At 37.6% G+C, this 21,591-nt stretch overlaps 1 protein-coding gene across 1 annotated transcript in view; it reads right to left on the reverse strand.

Annotated features, from left to right (window-relative positions):
• DGKB (diacylglycerol kinase beta) overlaps positions 1 to 13,132 on the reverse strand; it is an 835,840-nt gene extending 822,708 nt beyond the window's left edge. Inside the window, exon 1 of the mRNA XM_054692401.1 lies at positions 12,934 to 13,132. The gene's annotated coding sequence lies outside the window, so the exon portion shown is untranslated. The remainder of the gene's footprint in view (positions 1 to 12,933) is intronic.
• Between the last annotated feature and the right edge of the window lie 8,459 nt (positions 13,133 to 21,591).

The following is a 21,591-nucleotide window of genomic DNA, read 5'->3' on the forward strand; positions in this document are numbered from 1 at the left end:
GGTAAGCTATCTCCCTTCTTGTGTGTGAGTGTGAATGTGATTCCCTTAAAAATACCCTCTTTTAAAAGTCAGGGATAGGATCCTCACTGAAGCGTCCGGAGCTTGCTGATAAAGGGTGATCAGTTTGAAATAGTGAGAAGTTTTTCTAAGAGTGAATGCTCGTGGTGCTGTGTGTGTGTGAGAGTGTATGAATACGGCTCCACGGCCTCGTAGCTACGGAGTCTGAGTGGGCTGCACCCGCGATTCCCGTGGAGGAACGTCATATGGCATAACGGTCATCTGCTCTTCGGAGTAGCCTGGTCCGGGACTTATACGGACAGACCTTAGCTAAGACGCCTCCGCAAGTTCCCGCGAGGGACACGGGCCGGACAGCACAGTTGAAAGAAATCTCTGCTTGAGTGAACGAAAGCACCACGAGACCATGGGTCAACAGCAGACCAAAAATAGAGATCTTTTTCTATCTATATTAAAGAATATGATTGAAACACGAGGTATTAAGTAAATAAAAAAGCTCTACTGCAACTTTATGAATTCATATTACGGGTATGCCCGTGGTTTCCAGAAGAAGGCAGTCTGTCACTGGAAACTTGGAAGAAAGTAGAAAAAGAAGTGAGAGAGTTTTATGGCCTTCATGGACCGTCTCAGGTTCCGAAACAGGCTTTGTCTTTGTGGGTACAAATTAAAGATTTGCTGGTTGATGCCACTGAGGCAGAACTGTGGGAAGGCCAACAGGATGAAGTTCAGGATAATCCTAAAAACAATAATGATCTAAACACGTCATTATTCGCTCAAGCCTCTGCTCCCATATTGAAGGAATCCCTTTCCCAGTCAGAGGATGAGTTTAATGATCATGAATATACTGAAATGCTAGACAAATTGACTTTCAAAAATGATAAACCCTCCCGCCCACCCGCTAACCTTTTTCCAGTTGTTACCAAACCTAAAATTGAGAGACGGCCTCATCGTCTACTGCTGTGCTGGTCCGCGGCAAAGGATGGGAGTGGCTCCCCTGTGGAGGTGGAGAGGGTGACTCATATGACAAAGACTATATGCTCCGTAATTAAATGTTTGCCCTGCCATGTAGGTAGATGTCTCCAACAGAAAGATTACTTCTGGTAATAACTCTCATTGTGGGTAAGATTCCCACTTTTTACTCTTGATAATTAAGAGAATGATGGAAATTTCTCATAAGCTAGCAGGGACCTTGACTGATCTCAATGCAAAATAATCCACCTGCCAACTTCTTGGTTACCCTATCGGAACATCTTGGGAGTTTAACACTTCACTGCCCATTCAGGAATAGTAGGATTCAAAGCAGACCACATATTGCAAAGTTTGTGCTTTTAACACAATTACAACCTCCAAACACAAAGAATAGAGGAAACATCATACTGAGACTGTATATTTTTTAACAATTATAAGACATTTTAGTTATTTACTGGGTTCTCAGATCCCAGTAAAAACTGAAAGTTTACATCAACCTGAAGTTGCCAGGCTAAGTCATTATTCTGAAGGCATTTGACCCACTTTGGAAGCTTCTCCAAGGCCAACTCAAAGAAGAAATTTAAATTTTGGGATGCTTTGGCATCATTGGCCTGTGTATTTTTTTTTAAAGATTTATTTATTTGGGTCCTCTCTGGTGGTGCAAGGGATTAAGCACCACACTATGAAGCAATCCACTGCCTCTGCAGCACGAGTCGATCCATGGCCAGCCAAGGAGCAACCCACATGCAGATCTCTCCTGTCTTGCCCACTGCTCCCCTCAGCAGAGTGTTTCAGTCAGTCTGCCTGTTCGTTCCCCACTCTGTCTCTGGTGAATCCTCTCACTCCACCCCACCCCCCATATCTCTGGCCTGTATCCCAGCTCCTGTATGCATAAATAAATCTTTAAAAAAACAAAACAAAAGATTAAAAAAAAGATTCATTTATTTATGCATACAAGAACTAGGGTGAAGGGCAGAGATGCAGGGGCTGCAAGAATTCACCAGAGACAGAGTGGGGAGCAGAATAGGCAGACTGACTGAAATACACTGCTGAGGGGAGCAGCGGGCGAGACAGGAGAGGTCTGCTGCACCATGTGGGCCTCACTCTGGCAGGCTAGGGACCGAACCCACGCTGCAGAGGCTGCAGACCACTCTACAGCACGGTGCCTAACCCCTTGTGCACCCAGGGAGGCCCAGGCCTGTGTATTTTTTACCTGTATGAGAATAAGCACTTCAAATTCCAAATCATATAGACTTACAAGATTTTACAGAAATGGAAATGGAATTGACTTATAAATGCTTGTCCTCGGGAAAGTCCTAAACCTTAACAAATATGAGATGCAGACATCATCATTCACTGAAGCACAAGGTGATCTCATCTATAGGAAATGAATGTTTCTATAGAAATCCAGTGAGCTCACAGGGTCAGGGCAGCCTTAGAGATGTGTAGGGGTCAAACATCTCTCACTAAATACATACTTATTTGCTATGCACATGTCCATTGCGCATCTTTGCACATTCTGGCTGCAGAGCCTGCAAGGCAGTGCCAGCTATACCAGTCTCAGTAAAGATACAGTTCCTTGGCACAGGGGCCTTCAGGCCACAAATGTTTGGTTGGACTTTGACATTAAATTCTGCCACTCTGGGGGAGGAAATGTCAAGGGCAGGCTTTAAGAACCTTATAAGTAGGTGCAATGGATGTAAGGATTCAAGCAAAGCAAAGCAACCCAGAAAACCAAAATTGCAAAACAAAATCTAATACACAAAGGGAGATTTTATAGTTCTTTTTATACATTAGTGGTCAGATCAGTGTTTCCTGTTTTCAAACTGAAAAGCACTCATGAAGTACTAAGTTTAAAATTGTTAGGGTTCCCTCAGTTTAGCCAGTATGCAGTACCCAAGATATCAATATGTATAAAAAGCCAAGAAGAAAATTGGCTAGATTTGGATTCAAGGGTTTGTACACAGGTTTCAGTAACACCCCCATCCGCTGGTCTCCATTTGGTTCTGCATTGGTTAATTATTTAAGAGGAAGAAATCTTTCCCTAAGAGGCAGGCCTAAGGTTCCTTTTTTAAACCTAAGCATTTGCACAGCAAGAGGTAGTGGGAAGTTCCTTAGAAACAGGACTGAATAAACTCATGAGAGTATGCATGGTCTGTCACTAGATGGAGCCCACAGTCAATTCAGTTCTGGGGTGTCAAAAATATATGACTTGAATGTAATAGAAAAATTAAGATGCTTTAAATATCCTGGATGGGAAAGAAAGGAACCTAAAATAAATCTAGTGATGGAAGATACGTTCATGCAAATTTCTAACCTTTTCAAAGTTATGTGTTAATGCCACTTTCACTGCAGAAATTTTGTTCAGTTGTATGGAACACCATTGTTGGAAATAATTAGGTCTGGACAATGGAGAGAGCATTTCTAGCCTGGAGTTAGATTAATATACTGTTCTCACCTAATTGTGACACGTCTGGCAGAGTTATTTTAGGGGCAAAATTCATGCACCTGTCAGTGTTCCTAGAACAATATCCAGAGAAGCAGGTTAGTATATTGCAAGAAAAGCCTCATGAAGTTGGGCACAGACCTGGCTGAGATACTGCTGATCTTCCCTGTAGGAAGTAGCAAAGTTTCTGAAACTTTGGTAAGCATTTGACTACAGGTCAAGGACAATTAGACTTTACCTGGAAAAGTTTATACAGTAATATACCTGGTTTTGCAGGCTAGATGGTCTCTGTTGCAAGAAATGAGCTCTTCCATTATGTAATGCAAAAGCAGGCTTAAACAGTATATGCACAAATGAATGTTAGACACATTGGCCAGTGAAACATCAAGTATGCTGAAATTTGAATTCCATGTAATTGCCACATGTCAGTGTCCTCTTAATCTTTTTCAAATATCCAAAATGCTGATGCCCATGCTTATGTCCTGGCCTCAACAAAAACAGGCAGGTTGAAATGACCCATAGGCTGCCATCTTTTGTGAACCCCTATATTTGGTTAAAAGGTAAAGATCATGTATTAAGGTAGAAACTCTTTTTACCCCTGACAATATTTTCCTTTTTTGATGAAGGACATCTGCCAAAGTTATACTTTTGGCCTTTCATTCCACCTTTATTCCTTTTCATGGATGTGGATTTATCAGATTGGTAGATTAAATCATAGTTCCTATTTCTCAACTGGATGACACTAATTTATTGAAGGTCCTAATTACAGATAGATTGTGGGTAATTGGTATCTATTTTACTAGATTTCTTAAACTAGTGAGAGTCAATAATCTCCACAGATAATTTGCAGATTCAAATTTTCCCTTGGAAAGTTTATTTGACTTTATTTGAAGTCTTTTCTAGGCCGCCATTTATAGGGCAAGTTGACTATTCTCAGTTCAAGGTGGATCCCGGTATGACCTCACCCATGATTCCAGCTCCTCTGACAGTGACTGGTGCAGGAAACTTGGCTCAAGCCAGGGAGCATGAGAATATGTGATGGCAAATGTTACTAGTTAGAGATGGGCAGGGTGACCTGAGTTAACCTGAGTCATTTTCCAAGATTGGAAAGGTTTTCCTTCTCTTCCACTGGATTGAATAAGAAAATACGTTGCCATATAATTAAAGTTGGCATCTGTCTTGTGACCATGAAGGAAGCAAGTCTGAGGACAAAGCTGGCATGCTGATGGTGCTGAGGAGGAGAGAGACATTGTAGAACTCTGACTCACACATGAGGAAAATTCATCTTACTTCTAGATCTTCCATTTTGCGAGAAAACACATTTCTGTATTGTATAAGACTTCAGTACTGTCTAGCTAAAATTAGTTATTTACAAGGAAACAGAGGGCAACTTCACCTTTGTGTGTTTTGTTCATTATACAGGTAATGCACGATGCATATAGAAGAATGAAGACAAACAAAAAGATAAAAAGGCTGCCATCAAGTAACAACCAAGTTCAACATGTTATAATGTGATTCTAGATGTCTTATTACACACACATGCACACACACACATTTTCACATTATGCATGCTATACACATATATTTTTATTTTTAACAGTTTTTAAATACTCAAGTCTTCACAGCTGTAGTGATTCCCTGTGTCCTCCTTAGCTGACATAGCTCCTGCAACTTTCCTTGACTCTGAAGGTCTTGTTGGTTTTGAAGAGTAACTAGTCAGGTATCTTGTTACTATATTTGATCTGACTGATTTTTTCCCCCTCATTGTTAAAATAACTATGGTTTTTAGGAGGAAACCCACAAAAGTGAAGTGCCATTTTCATCACATTGTTTCAAGGTTTTATAGTATCAACATGACCTATCACTGTTGATGTGGACCTTAATCATTGGCTGAAGTAGTTCATGTCATTGTAAAGTGTCTACTTCTGTTCTCCTTTCTCTACTTCTCTTTAAAAGGAAGTCACTATGCAGTTTACGCTTAATTGTGGCAATTATGTTGCATCTTCTTGAGAGTAGTATATGTATATAAATTATTTGCAATTCTTCTGCATGGAATTTTTATCTATTCTTCCCCTTTCAGTGATGTGTAGTGTAGTCAACCAGCACTTTCTGGCACTAAACAATTTACTGTGTCTTTTTATAAAAGATTATTCATCAGCTGCCTAGTATTGCATTATACACATGTCATAATTTATTTGTAAGTAGCTTCTTCTTAATTAACATTTTAAAACTATCATAATTTTACTGAGATATAACCAACATATATCTTTATATTAGTTTCAGGATATAAGAATGATTTTACATTTGTTACATATACATTTGTTATATTGTAAAATGATCACCACAGTAAGTCTAATGAACATCCATTACCACAGTTACACTTTTTTCCTTGTAGCAAGAACTTTTAAATTCTGCCTTCTTAGCAAATTATCTTCCTTTTAACTATTATGTGCTACAATATTTATTAAGACACTTTAAAAATTCATAGGAAGTGTCATGTTATAGATGTAACATGAATATCAGAATTTAAAGTTTCAATGGCATGAGTTTAAAGAATATCAGAAATTGTGAAGAGATCAGCTATCTCAGAAATGTGCACATATCTAGATACCTAGGTGACCATCTCTATGTCGCTGCGCTAGAGGCCACTTTTGGAACATGTATTGATGGCCTGGGGTAATCGCAAATTCATTACTATTTCGTAACAAGGCAGCAAAAACTGCTTTTTTTTTGGTGGGTGTCCAGGACAAAACCACATCAGAGAGTTCTGTCTCCAACAGCATGATTTAGAGGCATAGAGCCTCCACGCTAAATCTGCGAGTAATTGTAGCTAACAAATCCTAAATTAAATTGAAATTGCCATTGTAACTGCAAGGGTATCTCAGCCCCATGAATGAAGATGTCATCATTGCTACCCTTTGATGTATGTGTAGCAAAGTGAGCTCCCACAACTACCCTTGGTGCACAAGATTACCAGCATCCTAGACAGGTAAGGAGCTGATCATAGTGGATACAGTCCAGACACCAGCAAATTAATCTCAGTATCAGTGGGTAGGGATGTGAAACCTATTTTGAATGAAAGAGGCTTCATTTTGTCTCTGCCATTCATATACTTCTAGGTAAATATTTAAGCAGCCTGAATCAGCAGCCTGACTCAAATCTCTATCTTCTTATTAGCAACTACAAAAGATCACCAACACACTGATTTTTGTATCAGTGATTATGAAAGAAAAAATCATTCCGACATTTTTGATAACTAGGAAAGAAACAACGGACCATATGCTAAAGGTTACAAAAGACCCCATACTGTAGTTTTCTGCCTGAAGATTCCTGTCAACCAATGCAAAGGTTTCAGACAAATGGCCCAAGTTTGCTTAGACCATTGCCCTGCCTGATCCTTGCAAACTCCCCTATCTTCTGACCTTTGTGGAGGACACCTTGGAACTGTCCCTTCATTCTGGACCCAAATCATGATTATTTTACAGTCCATTTTTTCTTGGTCAACAAAACCATTCCAATCTGGGTTTTTCCCAGAGACATCCCAGGGCTCAGACTGAAGATGGTACTTAACTACTTCTAGTAAGTGGTACTGCAATCATAGCATTATTTTGTAAGCCTCAGCATGATGAGGGGGCTCATGATTCACATGGGTTGACTAAAACATGAAGTCTTAAAAAACCCAGTTACAGTGGGAGAACCCTAAGAAGGTTCCACAAGTTCCAGACCCATCCAGGACTGTAGGAACGCCCTCTGAGGGCTTGGCAAACTGAGCGGTTCAGTGCTTCTACAGGTTGGAAAGAAGTATTCATCTTCATTGAGAATTCAGAATGGGTGGAGAGGAATAGACAAATGGGGTTCTGGGAAGAGGGTGGTGCTGTGTTGCCCTCCACTTTGTGGCTTTTAGAGACAAACACTACCAATAAAGTTACATCAGAAATATTTTATCATCATAGTTGACAGACAGGTAGCCTAGACGGAAAGGTAACCCTCGAAGAGGACAGCTTCTAAAATAAATACGTTCCATTTCACCTCCTTAAGAGACAAAATATTTTTTTAAAATGTCTCTTTCTACATGCATATTTTCACTGAATTTAATTTTTCACTTTTGTTCTATTGGAAAAGTTTTCTCGTATCAGCTCAGAAATGCCAAATGGATGCAAAGGAATTAACTCAGTGGATTCTCCTTTATAGATTTCTTAAGAAAACAAAATGAAAAAGGAAAAAAAGCTCAAAACAAAGAAAAGCATGATAAATCTCATCTTATAGGAAGAAAATATTTTATGCATTTTCCATCTCTTGGTCACTTGTATATAGTATGGACTCTAAAATTTTGTAAAGCCTTGTTGATTTCTGATAGCAACATGAGTAAGATGTAGCCCCTGTGACACAAGTGCTAAGCTAAAGATCAGGCCCATCACTGACCACCCAAAGATTCAAAATAAAATTATGAATTAGACATGCAGTATAAAAAAGTTGAGGTACCTGCTCCTATGTACTCATTTATACACATATGCATCTGTTTTGAAGGGCTATATTAATTTTAGATTCAAGAAATGAATAAAAGTACCAAAAATTTTAGAAGAAGTAATCATTCCAACACCATTTGGATTATTCTTAGAATCCATACTATATAAAAGATCCAAGAGATGGAAAATATATAAAATATTTTCTTCCTTCTACAACATAATAAAATATATATATGAAATATAAAACTACTATATTGTAGTACTTATGATTATAGATCTACGAGCATGAAAAACTAATATGACTAAATGTAAATGGGGTAAAGGATGAAATGGCAGTTGGGAGTTTAAATTTATAAAATTCCTTCTGTTGCAAGGTAAAAAGCCAATCGATACTGTGTAGATTTGAAAATGAAACTCAGGAAAAGTTGTGCTTTTATTAAAACTTTTATATCATCTTCATATTTTCCTTATCTTCTCAATGAGATCTCTTTTTAGCAATTAATGGCTTTTAGTGTAAAGAAACATTTATTTAAAGGTCAGCAATTTTTTGGTATTTCAATTTTTGTTAACTATATAAATTTCATGTAAACTTCAGTATATTTTAAATTCTAACTTGTCAAGAATATAGTCACATTTATTCTCTCTTATTTTCATCTGTTTTTATTGATGTAAAAAGTCTGAAACAATGTTTGTAAAATATTGAGAACAGTTCCCTTGCTAAGAACATTTGAATGATTATATATTCCTTTTAAAATTTTTTGGTACTTCTATGCATTTCTTGACTCTAAATATATCCCTTCAAAACAGATGTATATGTATATAAATGACTAGATAGATATATGTAACACATCTTTTTGTATATGCACATCCTTAGATACATAAATAAATAAAGCCTAGAAAAATGAGTTGTCAATTTTTACCTGTGGAAGGCAAAAAATGATCACTCTTCATTCTCCATATGCTATTTGCATTTGTACAAAAATCATATATTGCTTTTGTATTTTTTAAAAGATTTATTTATTTATTTATACAAGGTCTGGGGTACAGGCCAGAGATGCGGGAGGGTGAGAGAACTCACCAGAGACAGGGTGGGGAGCAGAACATTGCCGAAAACATTGCCAAGGGGAGCAGAGGGCAACACAGGAGAGGTCTGCCAAGCCATGTGGGTCTCTCCCTGGCTGGCGGGGAATCGAACCCGTGCTGCAGAGCAGCGCTAGCTGTGGGCAGTTAGACAACACTGTGTTCAACCCACTGCACCACCAGGGAGGCCCTGCATTTGTTTTTTTAAATGTCTAATTTTTAAATCATAAAGACAGAAATTGAATTTTGAGAAAAGTGCTTTTATTCATCACATAATTGATTTTCTTACATTTAACCACTGTAAATGTACATTGGTTAAATGTAAGAAAATTGATGGGTTATTTTATCTGTTAAGGTCTGCAACCCATCTTCATGTAAAGAAAATGTATTTATTAGAGGCTGTGTTACTAAGTAGGGGTCCTACTTCCGAGCTATGTGTTTTGTACCTGCCTGGATTGAAATGCCTGAGAGTTTCTGTATATACAAAACACCCTGTGTAGCCCCCATGCATCCAGACCTACTTCATCTGAAAAGAGTTGGGCAGTAGTTCCACAGAAAGCATGCCACTTCACTATCATGCATATTGTTGTCCAAATGCTAAGTAGACTTGGAAAAACCTCATTAAAACATTTTTGGCATATTTTCAAAAGGATGTTCATGGTTAGAACTAATAAAATTTCAGAGACGTTTCATTGTGGTCTAGTCTAATGATAGAAAAATCTTCAGTGTCTGAGAACATTTGGACTAAAACTTCACTCATTTTTTTCACTATTTAATATTCAATTTTTAGTTTGAATACTGGGTACCTTACCTAGAGTGACTAAGGTTTAAGGGATATTTAATTATATTTGCAATAACACAAGTTTGAAAGGCGAATGCAATATTGCAAACTCCTATGTGTTTTCAGGCCATTAGACAATGGTGTCATCAAAATGGTTAATTTATGATAGATTCCTCATTTTTAATTTAAGTTGGGTTTTAATTTTGATTAGATTTGCCTTAAAAAAACAAACATTTTCTTTTGTATTCCAATAGATGTCAGTATCAAAAAAGAAAAGAGTTAGTTGCTAAATGTAATGGTTTTGTGTACAGAGGGGAATAAACCTTTCATTTCTTTCCTGTTTCATGTGCTCACAATTGCTACAGCAGTTCAAAAGTGACAGTAGCTTAAAAAAACAGTGATTATTATATAATATAGACGGTGGAAATCCATGATATTAGTGCAGTTAGGGGTCATCATACTTGAATTAGAAGAAAACAATAAGAGGACATAGGAATGCTTCCTAGATGATCCCTATTTCCTTTATTTCATTCTCCTTCTCTACAGAGGTCTAATCCTTTGTCTTTAGTTTCCATTTCCCAATATTAATTGAAGAATTGATTTTATGCTCAAAAAAACAAGTTTACATATTTTTCACTTCATCTTTTAAACATACAATAAAATAAGAAAATAATAACATTAGCCCTTATCTACTCATAGAACTTTAAATTACCAAAAGCAATGTGTCATATTTAAAATAAATATTGGTCAATCAAAGTTTTCAAATGAATTCATCAGCCATATACAGAATTTAAAGCTGGAGAGAATTGGGAATTCAGAATAGGTTAAATATGGGAAGGATATTTATCCTGAAATTCACATTTTGTCAGTGTGCATTGAGTCTGAACAGATTTTAACTTGGTGTGTATGTCACACTGCAGATACACTGTGATATTTGTTTTTTGTGAACTGAGTTCACCGGGAAGCACTGGTGTTACCAAATGCAAAGAGCAGCAGTCTGGTGGCTTTGGGAGGAGCTACCAGAATGGCCACTTTCCTGCATTATTATTACACTAATCAACTTTATCTTGCCTACTTTTACACTTTAGAATTTATACCTACTTAATTTTTCAAGAGATAAATGAAAGCAGAAGCTCATACATTATTTACAATCCCTTTCACTGTGGTGGACACATCACAAAGACTATTATCTGATTTTTTCAGACTTTGTTCCTTTTCCTTTCTTTGCATGCGGGTGATAACTGTCATGGGGTTCAGAGCAGGCTGACCTAAAATTTACTGCCTTGGTATACTGATCATATTGAAATAAATTTACTTAAGAAACAGTGATGCAAAACAAAACACTGTAATACTCGTTGGACTTTGCAGAAGATGGATTTCCCCATGTGAAAAACTACCCTCCCTGTAACCCTTCCATCACTGAAGGGTAGAGGTATTCTTATCATCAGAAACAGGAAATTTAGGGGTGAGAAGTCTACACAAACAGAGCTTTTTTATTTCTTTATTAATCGACAAACATCTACAAATGTGAATTCTTTGTATAAAAAGAATATAAAAGCAAGATGTTCTGGTCATTTCTCTAGGTCCCATATCTATGAAACATTCATACATATGAAATTAAATGCTATTTTTCCTTCTGTAAATATTTCTTATGCTGATATTATTATTTGCCCAGTCACAGAACATAGAAGGGACGACAACTGCAATACAGATGGAACTAAGAGACAAGCCATCTGCAAGTTTCTGCTCTCCAGTCTGAGTTTTGCCCATTAGCATGTAAACATACCAGTTTTTCAGGATCAGAACAGAGTATGTGAAAGAACATTTCTTATTTGTGATCAGAAAAAACACCTTGCACATAGCGGAATGTACAGAGCATGTGTTGCTATTCACATTCTTGCATAACAAGAGAAAAGACAATATGAGAATAGTTTTAATGTTACTGCAATTACAGGAAGCCTCTGATAGAATCTGTCAGATACCATTCATAAACAAGTGTTGGTGTTTTGTCGGGTTTTTTGATTAAGTCAAAAACATATGAGGTCTTATTACCTGTCACTTACTAACAACATATGACCAAGACCTGTCACTTAATCTCTTGAAACTGGATATCTCATAACTCCCCTGCAGGTAAATCTATCACAAAGCTATTAATAAAAAGCACTTCATAAACACGGATGAATAATGCAATGTAATGTTCTATAAATCAGGGGGGAAAACTGAGATCTAAAATAATTTTTGTTGGATCTAGGTTACTTTGCAGATAAGATAATCCATCTGCTTTCTCCAAAATCTAAGAGCTTAAAAGGCATAATGGCATTGCTTTCAATAAGATGAAGTCTACACATTTGAAACATGCCAAAAAGTAACCAAAAGTTAATATATGAGTTAATGAAACCAAGGAACAAGGTGTTCCCCTTCGGGTTTTTTTTCCACTCATTCTAGTCATCCCATTCAGTTATTTCACTTATAACAAAATTATTCTCATTGTTTTTGATAACTCGAAAAGCTTAAGAATGAGTAAAGGACATGTGAACAAAAATGATAAAGAAAATAAACAATTCCCTCCCGGTCCACCAACAATTCAATTTCTTCAGAAGAAAATCTTTTTATTCTTTCCTTGTTATGTTTTCCTCAATCTCTCAATTTTCTTTTTCATGATTCATAAATGTAGACATTATCTATTAATTTCTTTTTATGATAGGAAAGTAATTGGTTCACATCTATTACCTGCAACATTTCTCGTCCCCCCCCTTTCAAAAAACTATCTTATTTTTACTCGATTTTCCATAAACCACATTTCTTGACACCCTTTCTGTACTATAAGACATTGGAACATCCACCAATCTCTTCGTCTTTATCCCTTCCAACCCTACTTGCCTTTTGAAACTTTCCTTTTATAATGTTAAAATTAATGATAAATAGGTTTCACCTGCTACCCAAAAGCAGCGTCCCTGTGAAACCTCTCGTAAGTTCAAATAGCACAAAGTCAAGGTGCAATAACCATTAATTTACTGCACAGAAGTGTTTTCCAGAAAAGCAAGTGACTTACTGAATCATACCAAATGACACCTAGTACTAGCACTAAAATAATATATAAAAAAGCAGAAATCAGCTGATAAAGACAGACCCTTTACAAAGCAAAAATAACGCATGCGCAGTGTAGTTTCACTTACCAGAATGGGGGAGAAGCGGGCGCTCTGGAAGCTGAGCGGAGATGAGGGTGGTGTGGTAGGTGCGTGTGCACCTCTTCTATGTCCGCCTTCTCTTTTTGTCCACGGTCTTAGTTTGCAGTCCCCTTCGGCTGCCATGGCTTCCGGCAAGACTTGAACTACAACAGGCTGGCTGCTGGGCCGCACCCATTTTGCTATCAAACCGTTGTCTGTAGGCAAAGCATCCTGCAAATCTGCCCCAACCTATGTTACCCTGGCAGGATTCTGCTGTTATTGCAACACTGTCACTCATAGCAAAAGGCTCACAAAAATCCACCTGCAGTTCTCAGACGACTTCACTCAAGGTGCACTGCTCCCGTAATGCAGCCGCCGCTGCTGCAGCAGCAAAAGAAACGCAGAGCGCTGGTTTGCTTTTCGGCTTTTGTCGTAAAAGAGAAAAACCTCTTTACCTTTCTTTCCATTAGCGAAAACGGGGACAGGCCCAACTTGGAGATAGTCTGTTTAGGGTGCAATAGTATCAGGTCTAAAAAAAGCAGTGAACGTGCTTTAATTAAATGTGACACGGAGATAATAAAGTGAGTAGAGAAATGGCACCCAAAGACTTGCTGGAGGCAGGGTTGCCAGAGAACTTCAATTTGTAAAAAACACATCTGCCAGATGTAATAAAGTTAAGCTCTGCCTACATTTTCATACAAGTTGTAACGGCAGGAAGGGGCACTGAGCAGGTTTTCTGATCCCATGCAGACCTGGTAAAGGAGGAGTCAGAGTCCTCAGCGGTTTTTGCAGGTCTTTTACTGGGGTTCACCAGGCATATGGCAGGCAGGGGTGCTGGGCTCACTCTATCTGGGCTCTCCAGCGTTCTCTGGTGGTCTCTGCTTCTCCTGTGGTTCTGCTTCTATCTGGGCTTCTGCTGGCGACCTGGTGAAGCTGCCCTTAAAAGCCCAGTCCTAGCCCAGGTGAATCTCATCTACAGATGCCCACACCCTACTCCAGGTGCCCGCCATCAGGCATGCATTCGGGACCACAGGGTTCCGTCATCTATCCTGATGGCGGGAGGGCAGAAAAGTCTGATATCTTTTACCTTACCCTACAAAGTGAAGTGGCAAGGGGCCTCCCTGGTGTCTCTGGTGAATCCTCTCACCTTCCCGCACATCTGGCCTGTATCTAGATTCTTGTATGCATGTATAAATAAATCTTAAAAAAACAAGTAGGGCCTCCATGGTGGCGCAGTGGTTGAGCGCTGGGCTGCGAAGCTGCTTGCAGCCTCTGCAGCGCTGGTTCGATCCCCGGCCTCCAGGCAAGGGTCCCACATGGCACGCAGACCTCTCCTGCCGCTCGCTGCTCCCCTCAGCAGTGTACTCCATCCGTCTGCTTGTTCTCCGTCTGCCTGTTCTGTTCCCCGCTCTGGCTCTGGTGAATTCTCTCACCCTCCCGCGCTTCTGACTGTACCCAGTGCTTGCATAAATAAATAAATAAATAAACAAACAAATAAATAAATAAAAAACAAGTGAAGTGACATAAAGCACACTTTCAAAAAGTAATGACTACTTGTATATTGTGTCTAGCTTTCTAATCCTCCTTTCCATTCTCTTCTGTTTGTAGAAACGAACTTTTTATCCCTTTACTACCAATGTAATATACTTTTCAGAAATGACAGATTAAATTATAGGTTCAATATTTTACCTGAAATCAGAACTCTACCTTGTTTTTTCTTGAATTTTAATTTGTTATAACAGAAATTATTAATGTGTTATAACATAAATTATAAGAATTTTGAGGTAACGGTTTTGTTCTGATTCATTTTACTTATTTTCAGAACAGTCAGTTCCCAATAAAGCAAACAGATAACTCGTTTTCTTTGTTAGATAGTGAATGATAAAGAACTCAGGGATTCCCAGAGCAGCTTAGATTGCTGTTGATAAAACTTACAATTTCATATATAAAAATATACGATGTACACCCATCTTCATAGCGACAAATGCTAGAAACAATCTATGTTCTTCTATAGATGAAAGGAAAACAAAGTGTACTGTATACATATATTGGATATTCAGTCTTAAAAGGGCAGGGAATTCGGACTCATTGAAAACATTATACTAAATGAAATAAGCCCCTTACAAAAGAACAAATGTAGTATGATTGTGTTTACATGAGTGTAACGCAACCAATCCATTCCGGGTAGGTTTATTAATGGTTCTAGCAGCCACATTCTCTCCGCCATTGTTTGCAGTCACCATACTCCTCCGTACACTCCACGGCACTCCTCCAGCCTCGACACCGCACCCCACCACCCCGCACTCTGCTGTGCCACCCGTATAAACCAGTCTCTTAGCTCAGGTTACATATGCCCACACCCTACTGCAGGTGCCCGCCATCAGGTATGCATTCGGGACCACAGGGTTCCGTCATCTATCCTAATGGTGGGAGGGGAGAAAAGCCTGACACCTTTTACCTTACCCTACAATGAGGTGCCTCAAGGACTCAAAATCATTGAGACAGAAAGTAGAATAAAGGTTTCCAGGAACTGGAATGATGGGAGGAAGACAAGTTCATGTTTAATGGTACAGAATTTTAGTTTTGAAAGATGAAAAGTTATGGAGATGGATGGTGGGGATAGGTAACACAACAATGTGAATATAACTAAACTGTACACCTAACTAAACTGCACACCTATAACAAAATTAATAAAACACATTACAAATTGTATTTCTTTGATTCAATTTTTTTATAATCATGACAGTATGCATCAGTAACTAAGGAAGGTGCTGCTTTAAATGTCTACTGTATCCTTTTTTGTACATATTCCTTACTCCTTTCTGATTTCACAGAAAATAAAATCTTGTATTTCTGAAACTAATACAGCTGGAAGATGGTTCAAGTAAATGGAGCTCATGTGCTCATTCTCTCCACAGGGTGAAAGAGAACAACAGACCAAGAATTCAAAGTTCGTACGTGTTCATTTTACTACCTGTTGGCATATTCTGATGTTTCAATTGCCAATATGAGAAATGTTAATTTCATGCATTATATGAATCATATTCCTTGAAAAAAGTGGGCTAATCTACAATGTCATCCTCACTTAAACACCTTGGTTTGTCTAGATTTTGTTCTCACTTTTTCAGTCCCTGAGATGGGGTAATATACCAGATTTTAGATACAAAAATTTCTGCTCTTAGTGTTTGATGTGAAGATTCAATGAGTTAATACACCTGGCAACAAATTGACAATTTGTAGCATCTAGGAGATATTTGGGACCAAATTGCAGTTAGAGTAGAGTGAATTAGGCCTTTTAGCATCAATTGTGTTCCAGTGAACACCTGTTTAAATGCAACTGCAAGTCATGAGGGACTCAGTAAGTATAACATCGGGATTTTTTTTTTCAACATAGGGATTTTATTCATTTCAGTTTGCTAAACTGAAACGATAACTTTCATTTTGCAAGTACCGTGTTCTAAATGTGATTGCTATTAAGTACATTTTAATTTGGCAGAAAACAGCATGTTTTAATAAATTGCTTAAACACGGTTAAAAAAATATTGCCTCCTGGGGAAAAAGTATTTAATTTAGTTCCTCATCTTCATCAATCTTCATATGTTGACAAATATCTTATACTTAATCTGCGCCTCAAATACCAGAAATTTCATTTGATTTTGAATTTCTCAGACTTTAAAAGAAATAAAATGGCATCTCTGGAGAGAAGGAGAAAGAAAATTTAAGTGAATCATGAGAATGTTAAATGTTTTATTGATTGCAAGTACAATTTTATTATATAATACTACTGTAGAGGCAGGACCTGGAGCACAGTGCAGGTTTTCTGATCCCATGCAGACCGGGTAAAGGAGGAGTCAGAGTCCTCAGTAGTTTTGCAGGTTTTTTATTTGGGGTTCACCAGGCATATGGCAGGCAGGGGTGCTGGCTGGGGGGCCTACCAGCCTCCCAGCCCCCAGCAAGTCTTCACTCTATCTGGGCGTTCTCTGCTTCTGCTTCGGCTTCTCCTTCAGGTTCTGCTGCTGCTGGCTGGGGCTGCTGGCGTCCCCCCGTGACGCCGCCCTTAAAAGCACAGTCTTAGCTCAGCTGAATCCCATCTACCTATGCCCACACCCTATTCCAGGTGCCCGCCATCAGGCATGCATTCAGGACAAGGATCCATCATCTATCCTGATGGCGGAAGGGCAGAAAAGCCTGACATTTTCTTTACCCTACAACTACCATTAATAATGAGATTAAATTTTTTTATTTTAAACTTCCTAAAGAAAATAAAGGGAACATTTTAGTAAAATTAAAATTCACCAAAGTATTTCTTTTATGTTCATATTATAATACAACCTACTTTTAGCATATTTAAAATGATGACAAAAGGGTCCGCATCTTGGATATTGTTATTGTTCAATGTGCCATTTTGGGTGAACATGGATTTTAACTAGTTTTACTAGACTTTCAGAAAAACAAATACAAACTAAAAGGTATGATATATTTACATGGGAAAATCGAAGGCTTTTGTGTTTTCCTGCCTTTTTTGGCTTAAGGTCTCAACTTCATTTTAACTTTGTGGTATTCTGTTGAAAAAGTTATTTATGAATATATATATATATATCTGTGGAAACAGATATATATATATCTGTGGAAACAGATATATATATATATATATATATCTGTGGAAACAGATATATATATATATATATATATCCGTTCTGGTAGGTGAATGAATGAGACTTGGATTTCTGAGTGCACTTGACATCTCTTAAACCACTGACTTCGGCTGTGCATGATATATGGCCTCAGGATAAGTAGTTCTTTCATGAAAGACAGCGGGACTTCTGCCTTCTGACTGCTCGTCTGCATCCCAAGGAGGCTGCCCTGCTCATGGATGCCAGGTGTGAACTGTGAGGGGTGAAGGCAGATGATTTGCCTGAAACTTAATCATAGCCAGAGCTAGAACTTTCTTTTTCGAGGATTAGAGCCCCAAAGGCTTGCTCACCAAGTTCTGAACCGAAGGTGAATAGTGAAAACCACAATCTGTAAAAGAGTATGTGTCTTGTTTTCAGTGAAACTAAAATGAATAGAATTTTCAGTACTACTGCACTTAAGAGGATTATTAAATTGGCCCAGAATCAAAATTAATTAAGCAGTTTCCAATAGTTCATGATAATGTGCTCTTCCTGTCTAATCTTTTAAGTAAAGCTTGACTCCATATGATTTCCAAAACTCCATAAACTGTATTTTAATGATCCTTATACATAAGCTGTATGGTGGGCAAGAAGTCCTGTAGACTAAAACAAACCAACCATTAAAACTCCTCTGTGGCTATTTACATGTATCAACATGCTTGTCACTCTCCATATCTTGGCCATTACAGTTGGATATTCTCCCCTATATTGGAAAAGTCAATGCTACGACTGGTTATTGTTTCAGTAATACTCTCTTGGTAATGTGCCACTGGGTAAATCTTGTTTCATGAGTTCCAGAAAGCATTTGGCTTCCAACAATACAAAAGACCATTGCAAGCATTTTTGGTCAGTTTTGATTGAATGCAGATTGCAGGATTGTTTTGTTAGACCACATTATTCTTTCAAATGTTTCTTCAGTAGTTGCATATTACTTTCTAATGATAATCATTTGCAATGCCAGATCCCATTTTGCAACGAATTGATGCAGACTTTATCTGTGTCTTAATGTGCTTCCCTCTGATTTGAGGGGAGGCCTGCGGCTCCCGGGCTTTCACATGGCTGCCCTATTAAATGGCTTAAAGGACCAGTAGGAAGAAATCCTTGAAAATTACCCCTCTTAGGCTCTAGTGAGCTTGATCTGCACAACAACATGTGAACGATTCTCATACTGTAGCAAAAAAGATTTCGAAAAGTATACTCCGAACTCTATTTCATCACCATTTAAAAAAAAAGTTTTCATATGAATGTTATTGCTCTTAGACTTCTTATATAACACGAAAGGTAACTGGAAGGTTAGGCAATTCCGTTGGATGTTTGGGCCTAACCAGCATCCAGTTTTTCTTTTATTGTCTGCCGCCTCCGCCCCCACAGGCTTCTTTCTCACTCCACTTCTGGTGGTCCCGGGGATACTCTGCAGATGTTTCTCCCACACAGTGGAAACATTCCCTAATGCGTCTGTACACTTCCAGGCTCTGCTCATATGGGAAAAGGAAAAATTGGAGTGAAATAATGAATTTCTGAATTGGTCTTAGTTCCTTTTGTTCCTTTCAAAAGTGCTGAAATAGAAAAGAAAATAACTTTAGACCTATTCACCTTTCCCACATGCTCACTATAGAAACTGGTTTATAAAGTGATTTTTTTCATTTTAAAAAGTAAATAATTTCATCATGAAATATTTCAGAAGTCCAAAGCTATTCTATCATAGAAATAGATTATTTTTACATATTTAGTTTATTTTTTAATATTTTAAAAATAAGTTATTATAAATGTTGTCTGTTTGGAAAATTAAAATATCTGTGGCTTATTCTATATAAAGCGTATAGACTACAACCTACAATTTTCAAATAATTCTTATAAAGAGATACTGTTCCCTGTTTGCACAATGGAAAGTCGAATCGGTATGCCAAAAAAGCAGGACTCAAGGATAACAAGAAAAAACAACTGCTTATATCTTTTCTATTCCATTTCTATTTTCTCTGTATTGCCAAATATTTCTTCTTTGAATAAAATCATGGGCCGTGTTCATAATGTCCCTGAGTAATCTTCCAAATTACAACTTCTTTAGTCTAATTGATCATAAAAATATTCTCAATTTAAAAATATGCCCGTGTCTGTTTGAAAATCATCTCCAAATTTGAGCGAAGTTAGAGTTTTGCTGGCTTCCCTTCCAGTTTGGCCTGCTGCAGGTGAGAAGATGAAAAAATGTGCAGTGAAAATGTATGTGTTGTGTAGAAGGTTACCTGGGTTGAGTCGTGGCTTCCTTTGACTCTGTCACATCTTCTTTGGCTTCCAAACCCCAGAACTTAGTTGTGGTTGAAGCAGGTTGGATTCTCTGAAACCCCATTTTCCAAGCACAAGAGAAGCGGAACTTGAGTCACCCCATTCTCCCTGGTTGAAAGAGGATCAGGTAGAACCTTCACAACACTAAAGATCTTTCCAGAAATTCTTTCTCTCATCCTTATATCTAAATTCATGAATCTCCTACTCTTATGTGAGATTTTGAGAGTCCTAGCATTCATTTTAGGCAAAAGTAGTCTTTCATGATTTTCTGTAATCTCACTTTGAAATTTAAGATTACATGGTGACTATCATCTTGGAATTCAGCAAAACTGAGGCTGAAAAAAAAGTTTTTCCTTGAGTTACATATATTGTCTTAAATAACTAGGGAGTTTATTAATTCACTCATATGACAAATATTCATTTAGTGAGAGAAGACTTTACAGAGAAAGTGACCATTTGATTAAAGATCTCTTGGGATAAAGATCAAATCATCCAAACTGTTCTAGTTTTCTACTCTAGCAAAGTACTGCTAGTGGGGTAGCTTGAAAGCAGAAATTTGACTCACAGTTGTGGGGGCTAGAAATCCTTGGTGAAGGTGTCAGCAGGGATGATTCCTTCTGAGGATGATGAGGGAGTATATGTTCCCTATTTCCTAGATTCTTGGAGGTTTCTGGCTTTTTCTTTGACTGATAGACACATCACCCCAATTTCTTCCTTCAGGTATACTTGACATTCTCCTTATATTGGTGTTTATCCAAATTTTCACATGTGAAAAGGTTACCATAAAGGGTTAGGATCCACCCTACTCTATTATAACCTCATCTTAACTAATTATATCTGTAACAACTTTATTTCCAAATAACGTCATATTCTTAGGTATAGGGGAAAGGAATTATAGATAAGAATTTGTGGAGGACACAATTCAAACCACAGTGGAAACAATAATGGAAGGCATTCCAGTCAGATCAAATTGTGAGTAGAAACTCCCCTGAACAGGCCAGATTTTGTAGGCTTTTTACAGACACTGTAGGGTGTTAGTTTTTATGCTTAGATGAATGGATTTTGGAGGGCTAGGAAGAGAAGTTGTATTATCTGACATATTTAACAGAATCATTCCAGTTACATGCTGAGAAAAGGTAAGCAAGCTTGCAAGAGTGAGACAAATTAGGAGGGTATTCTTAATAAATAAGAAAAATTAATCACTTGAACTAAATATATATTACACCCTATAGAATTCTACTCAATGGTTTCATTGCAGGTTCCATACTGAATGATTGACATATATGCCCGGAAAAGTGAAATAAACAATAAACAATAATGCAAACTGGTAATGTTAAATATATAACAAAGGTTCATACACTTTGGTGATTAACTGAGCTTCAGATATGCAACTATGTATCCATGACTCTAATATGACTACATTAAGTTTAATAAAAATAATTACAATGTACAAGATAAAGAAGATAGGGCTAAAATAATGGGCAATTCTATCAAATCAAAGCAAGTAGAAGAATGGGCTTCTTAAAGGCATATGGCAATTTTATATATAAACCTAGGGCCTTAGAACTCTGAGAAAAATAAGGCATTCTGCACTCATTCACCTAGTCAACTAATTTATCCTAGAATTAAACTATTCTGTAAACTTTATTTTGTTTTTTTTATTTTTTTTATTTTTTATTTTATTTTTTTTGTAAACTTTATTTTGTACATTGCA

This window comes from Talpa occidentalis, unplaced genomic scaffold (genome assembly GCF_014898055.3).
Source record: "Talpa occidentalis isolate TD23 unplaced genomic scaffold, MPIMG_talOcc4v2.1, whole genome shotgun sequence".
Taxonomy (NCBI): domain Eukaryota; kingdom Metazoa; phylum Chordata; class Mammalia; order Eulipotyphla; family Talpidae; genus Talpa; species Talpa occidentalis.